The sequence below is a fragment of the Choloepus didactylus genome, chromosome 6 (genome assembly GCF_015220235.1).
Source record: "Choloepus didactylus isolate mChoDid1 chromosome 6, mChoDid1.pri, whole genome shotgun sequence".
Classification (NCBI taxonomy): domain Eukaryota; kingdom Metazoa; phylum Chordata; class Mammalia; order Pilosa; family Megalonychidae; genus Choloepus; species Choloepus didactylus.
In genome coordinates this window covers 125,751,662-125,758,848 of record NC_051312.1, presented here as the reverse complement: position 1 = coordinate 125,758,848, position 7,187 = coordinate 125,751,662, and the positions used below count along the sequence as shown (strand labels likewise).

General features: G+C 37.3%; 1 non-coding gene across 1 annotated transcript; it reads right to left on the bottom strand.

The window, feature by feature from the left end:
• Positions 1-2,162: 2,162 nt before the first annotated feature.
• On the bottom strand, positions 2,163-2,266 carry LOC119538987. Its single transcript, XR_005217762.1, has one exon. It is a non-coding gene; the product is annotated as a U6 spliceosomal RNA (small nuclear RNA).
• Between the last annotated feature and the right edge of the window lie 4,921 nt (positions 2,267-7,187).

Sequence of the window (7,187 nt, the reverse complement as noted above, 5' to 3'; positions counted from 1 at the left end):
ATTGGCCACTAGGCAGAAGATTGGTGAATCTAACCAGCCCACTGTTAAAGATCTAAAGATATTGCTGGGTAGGGGCTGGGGTTGGGGGTGGGCATGGGGTTTGCTAGCCAAAGTGCCTAGCCAGAGTATTATCCAGTGAAGTACAAAGGCAATAAGCCCCACATCCTGGACACCTGGAATTTCCAACTGGCATTTTTAAAAACTTTTTATTTTGAAATCATCACAATATCATAAGAGGTTACAAAACAGTACAGAGAAGTCCTGTGTGCTCCTCACCCAGTTTCTCCCAATGCTAACATCTTACATAACTATATTATCAAAACCAGGAAATTGACATTGGCATAATGTATTCATTTAGCTTTTTAAAAAATTTCACTCTTCAATATGAACAGATGGTAAGGATGGTCAGACATCTCAGAAAATCTTCCAAATTAAAAAAAGGAAAGAAAGAAAGACTATTGTATTAGTTAGGGTTCTCTAGTGAAGCAGAATCAATGAGAAGTGTCTCTGACTATCAGATTTGTAAAAGTGACTCATGCAACTGCGGGTATGCACGAGTCCAAATTCTGTAGAGCAGTCAGCAAACTGTCAACGCCAAGGAAGATGTCCGATGACCTCCTCAGGAAACGAACTGGCAACTTCGACGATCTCCTCAGGAAATGCTTCACTCGGCAGCGGAAGAAGAAGTGAAGGTCCTCTAACTGTCTAGCTTATAAGTCTTCAACTGATTAATGGGACTAAATCCAGCCAATTGCATTCTCTCATTGTGGAAGGCATGCCCTCTGGTGAGTCATCAGTCACAGCTGCAGTCAATTGACTGATGATTTAATAAACCAGCCTGTTGGTTTATTAACCAGACACAAACGTCCTCACAGCAATTGTTAGGCCAGTGTTTGCTTGACCAGACAACTGGGTACTATCACCTGGCCAAGTTGACACATGAACCTAACCATCACAACTATCTTGGAAGAAACTAATACTGTGAATGGCAGTAAACTTCAAAAGAATTATCATTAATACTCTCAGAAAGATAAGAGAAAATAGAGAATCCAAGAGCCAAGAACAAGATGCCATAAAAAGAACATTTAGTGAGTAATAAAGATTTCTTGGAAATTAGAAGTATTTTAACAGAATTAAAGAAAAAACAAAACAAAACAAAACTTCAGTATAAGGGTTGAAAGAAAAAAATAAAGCAATAATCCCTCCCTCCAATTGAAAATAAGAGATAAACGAATACAGTTACAGGATCAGTTTAGGAGGTTCCATATGCAAATACTAGAAACTATAGAGAGAACAGATGAAATAGAGGGAGAGAGGAGAATAAGCAAAGAAACGGTTCAAGAAAATTTGAAGGACATGAATTTTCAGATTAAAGGATTCCACTGAGTATCCAGCACAATGGATGAAAATAAGCCCAAAATGAGATGCATTTTTGTGGATTTTAAGAACACTGGGGATAAAGAGAAGATACTAAATTCTATGCTGGTTTAATCAAAATTATAATATAATCATTTCAGAAAACTGGGGGTGCAGATAGCGTGGTATGTGTTGGTAGAGGTGGTGGTGAAGAAATACATCTTCATCTTCTGTAGAACTGCAAGAGTTAATACCACTTCTTGCCCCAAACAAAAATCAAGTAGTTCAATAATATCAATTAGAGATAATGGAGGAAAATATAAAATAAGCAATCAAATTGAAAATGGTTACCTCTGGAGATCAGGAAATGGGTAAAAGATTGGACATAGGACAGCTGTTTTGTTTAGTTTAATTTTGTTTTCAATAAGACATACGGAAATCTTTTTTTTTATTAGAGAAGTTGTGGGTTTACAGAACAATCATGCATAAAATACAGAATTCCAATATACCACCCTATTATTATCATCTTGCATTAGTGTGGAACATTTGTTACAATTGATGAAAGCACATTTTTATAATTGTATTAATAACTTTGGTCCATGGTTTAACTTAGGGCTCACTGTTTGTGCAATGTAGTTCCATGGATTTTTAAAAATTGTTTTATTCTGTTACCATATATACAATCTAACATTTCCCCTTTTAATCATACTCAGATATACATTTTAGCAATGCTAATTATGTTCACAATGTTGTGCTACCCTCACCACCACCCAATACCAAAGCATTTCCATCATTCCAAATAGGAAAAAAGTATGGAATGCTTTACGAATTTGCATGTCCTTACACAGGGGCCATGCTAATCTTCTCTGTATAGTTCCAATTTTAGTATATGTTCTTCTGAAGTGAATACTGTATGGAAATTTTGATTCTTTAAACTATGTGCTTGTGTATCTTTGATAAAAATAAAAATTAAATTTAAAAAGGATGAGAAAAAAATGGATTAGCCTAGAGTAGAAAATGCTCCAGCAAACAGTAATACGATAAACTGGGTTTAAGGGAGCCTGACAATATTTGGGGTATTGACAATAATGGGGGTATTTTTATAGGGCTTTCCTCATTCAAAGTTTGGAGAGCATTTGCTGTGAGGGTTCTCAGAAAGTGAGATGCTGAATGGGACAGCAATTTAGCTGGACTTGAGTTCCTGTTCCATCTGGTGACAGGAGGGGCTATGTTTATTCCTAATCTAGCATACCTTCCTCTATTCCTCTTCAACACCACCACTACCCCTAAACCTCATAAAATAAGGGCATACTGGAGATCCAGGCTGTGAATCTTCTGTAGCTATGATCCTGACCCTGAACATACCCAGCACAATAAGCAGAGCCTTCTCCACTTCCAAGAACAGGATTCTCTCAGCTACCCTATGTATAGGATCTCTGTCATTAGAGATGTGGATCAAATGAAGTCTAAGGCATTGCCAAATTTATATATCCTGGTATTGTATAATTTATTTGGAAAACAAATAGTCTAGATCTTACATAGCTAGAATGCTAGCCCTGAAAGCCTTTTGGAGGTAAAATGGAAGGGAGATAAGGAACATATACCACATTAGGATGATTTCACTAACTTATTAACTCATTAAGCAATAAGTAAAATTTATCCTTAGCCTAAATGCTGATTAAGATTAGGTTTGGAGATTAACTGGAGGGGAAACATGTGCTCCATGTGTTCAAAATGTTCTTCTGGGGCTCTCGGATTGGTCAGCAAACCCTAAGAATCTGTGCATGCAGCATGTTTACGAGGGGTTACAAAGGTGCGTATATATGAAGGGTGAGGTAGGAGATTTAATTGCATAAATTGTGATGCAGCTAGGTCCAATTCAGTTACAGTGAAGTCCAATGCACAGTCAAAATCATTTGATGGTGAAATATTTCATTTCTTAAGATAAATAGTTGCAAGCTGGGATTTGAAGATAGTTTTGTAGTATAGCCTAAAGTGGCACAATAGTATAAATTTTAATAGAACTAACCTGCATTGCTTTAAATATTAATCCTTTTTAAACTCTTAATAACCATATAGGTGGATGGTATCCCAGGAGGCAGATAAATATCCCCATAGGAAGAAGCCTTATTCCCTAATGCCAGTTTCTGGATTTCAAACACACTGTCTAATGTGATTTAAATCAATGTCTCAGATTTGGTCATTATTTTAAAAGTGTACATATTCTGGAAGTGAATGGAAGCCTTTTTCTTAGCTGCCAGACCTTCCTGGCATCTTTGTCTCACATTTTGAAAATGGATGTTGTGGTAGATTGAATCCATGTACCCCAACAAAAGACATATTCTTAATCTGAATTTGCATTCCTGTGGGTGTGAACCCATTTGTAAATAGGGTCCTTTGAAGATGTTTATCAGTTAAGGTCTGGACTCATTTGTGACTAGGATCTTCTATAACTCTATTCCGATGTAGCCAAACTGAATCAGGGTGAACCTTGATACTTATTACTGGAGCCATTATAAAGAGAAGCCAGAAGCCAGAGAAAGCCAAGAGGAGACCAAGTATATCACCATGTGACAGAGGCAGCAATGCAAGCCAAGGAACTCCTAGAATTGCGTCAAGTCAGCATTAGAATGCTACAGACTTCAGGGAGAAAGAATGGCCTTGCTGATGTCTTGATTTTGGCCTTTTAGCCTCCCAAATTGTGAATGAATCAATTCCTGATGTTAAACCAATTATCATAGCAGCCTGGTAAACTAAGGCAGATACATAAGACAAACTCACAGAAGGACCAGCCTGTTGTTTTATTCATTGAAACTTACTAGCTTCTTATCAGATGTTTTTCGATGTGTATTAAAAACAATTATGATAGAGCCATTTTCCCAAATTCACAGATCAAAAATAAGTTCAAAATTTTTCTGTATTTTCCTATACCATGGTGCCAATTTGCTGAAGAGACAGAGATAGGACAAAGAAATGATTTTTTTTAATGTTAGTGGGAAATTGATTGACTCTGCTGAAACGAGAAAGGGAAGACAATGGTATAGCCTAAGAATTCCTTCTCTTGCCAAGAAGAAATATCTAGGAAGAAAGTGGCCATGGTATGAAGACAAAGCTTTCCTTGAACTGAATCCAGGTGGAGAAAATATTCAAGGACTTTCCCTCCAGTGGCAGCCTTTTCCACAGCAGTTCATTATAGGATGCCATGAGTCACGTAAACTTCACCTACCACACAACTTTTTCTTACCCACAAGGTCAGAACTTCTGCTAACAGAAATTAGATCCAACTGTCAGGTAGAATTTAGCTTTCAGGAGGAAGGAGAGCTCATGAGAAACTGCAATTTTGGATTGGTAGATACCCTACAATTAACTGTTCTAGGGAACAAGTTAAATCATATGACTGTTGGTTTTCAGAACTGGAGAAGACTTTGGAAGTCTCTCACTTTACTTCTCTCTCTCACTCACTACACACACACTAACATATCCCCTTTCAAAGGCTCAGCTGGATGCTTCAAATATCAGGTGTTCCTTACACAGATAGCCTGTTTATTCACTTGGCTCCCAAATGTGTGTTCAGAAGTCAGCAAAAGAAACTGTGTGCATTGTACTTTCTAGATAGCTGGTGGGGCTCCCTCACAGTTTTAACTCCTGATGAAATAAGACAGAAGAAGTTGCAAATCCTCAAAACAGAACAAGATTAAGATATGTGGTAAATATCTAAACTTTTGGGTTTGTGTGCCCCTAAATCCACTCCTTACGGGAGCTTAGTCTCTTCTTCTCCTTTTGGTTCTGTGGAAATATTGATCACATGGTCTTACCTCTTCTACCACAGTGGTAAACATGTGACCTAGGGTGACCAATGAGAATACCCCATCCAAGTGGTGATAGGATTGGTCAAGGTTGGGCAAATAACACAGAACTAATCAGCATTCTTCTGAGGGATTGATATAGATATTGGGAAAGAGTGGGTCTCTTGTGAAAGCTTGCTGTCAAGGTCTGCCTTTGCTACTCCCTAACAATAACCTATCAGAAGAAAACTGATCAGAGAAAAATGGAGCCAAGAAACAGGGGAACAAATTCCTGTGTGAGCGCTAGGATCTGGCAGTACCAATACATTATCCTTTTAAAGCCGCTGTACATTTTTCCCCTAAGGATTTCATTTCCTCTCTTGAAAATGTGTTGTAGTCTGCATTGCCTTATAACTCCCAAAACAAAACACACATCTAAAAAGAGTGATGAGAGGAAAGTATCACTGAAAATAAATATTATGCTAAAATATCTGGTAAAACCTATTATACTTTTAACTGGACTCACAAAGAAAAACATCAGACAGACAAATTCTTACAAGACTTTAAAACAAGATCAGACAGATCACTAGAAAGAAAAGCCACAGGGAGTCCCAGTCCCAGCAGGGAGGATGTGGGGTAAATGAGCAAATCTCTTCAATCTCTGCTTTCAATAATTCTATAATAATTTTATGAAGCTGTTCTTAATTAGAGTCAATTATGGGATTAGTTTGAATTTTATTATGAAGCATTGATTTTCAGAATTTAACTACTGAACACCTAGGTGCTGAATATAGTAAATGAATTACAATGCTGTGTAAATAACTTGCAGCAGGGAGCAGAGGGGAATATTGATCGATTTTTAATGAATTTATGTCCAAGTTACTTTTTATTTCTAGTTAATTAAAGTAATATGGATAGGGAAGAATTTATTTGGAAGTGGTGATGCATTCATCAAGGAGGGACAGAGAAATGTACTGGTTTGTTTGACTTCAGTGGAAATTCTGTCTGCCTCTGGTCTTGCAGTCTCTGAAAGGCAGGCTTGGGGAAAAGGATTAGAGGAGATGTAACATTTGCCACTTCCTCCATGAATGTGGTATAAAAATTCCTATAATCTTGTTTTGAGTTGCTTCTTGAACTGGCATATTGGGTGATGCACTAGGAGGCATAATTATGGCATAATCTGTAAAGTTAATCAGATTTCTTTCAAAGGCCATAGCTAATTCCTATGATGTATATAAGCAAAAACCCAAGTTTTAAAAGCTGAGAGAGGCATTAAAAGGGTGCAGATCTTAACCCTATCCAAGAAGTAATAATAGCAAATGGTAGTATCAGTTAAGATTGTCAAATGGTTATCAGGTGCCAGGCTCTAGGCTAAGCAATTTTCTCCTTTCAATATGATGATTATTAGCCATATTTTGCAGATGAGGAGATTGATAAAATAAATACAACCTATCCTCTGGGGCATCCATTACAATACAGTTATAGGAGAAAATGGTACTTTTTGTATGTCATTTGAGACCTGTTTATCTTCATGGTGTATTGCATTAATGGCTTCAATTTTTCACCCATCTCTAGAACTATGACTTTTGTCAATGACTTTGCAGTTTCTTCCACTATAAAAATACAGCATATTTCTTTGCCCCTAGACTTTGGGTTTAGCCATATGGTTTAGTTTGGATTAGACTTTTAGTGGACAGGACGTGAGCAAAGATTTGAAAACTACTTGCAGGACTGGCTTTACCTTCTGGCATGCCAGTTATTGCCTTGCTTCCTTTATTATTCAAGGAGGAGGATGAGAGACATGTAGATCCTGACTCAGTTCACCATCAAGCCTAGACTATATCAGTCAACCCTAGCTACTCCAGATATATGAGGGAACTCAGATGAAATAGCAAAGCCACCCATCCAAGCCTACTTGACCCACAGATCCATGAGCTATATACATGTTTATTGCAATATGCCACAGAGATTTTGTGGATGTTTGTTAAATAGCACTAGCTAAGTGACAGAACAGTCAAACAAAATTGACATATTATGAATTAAGGT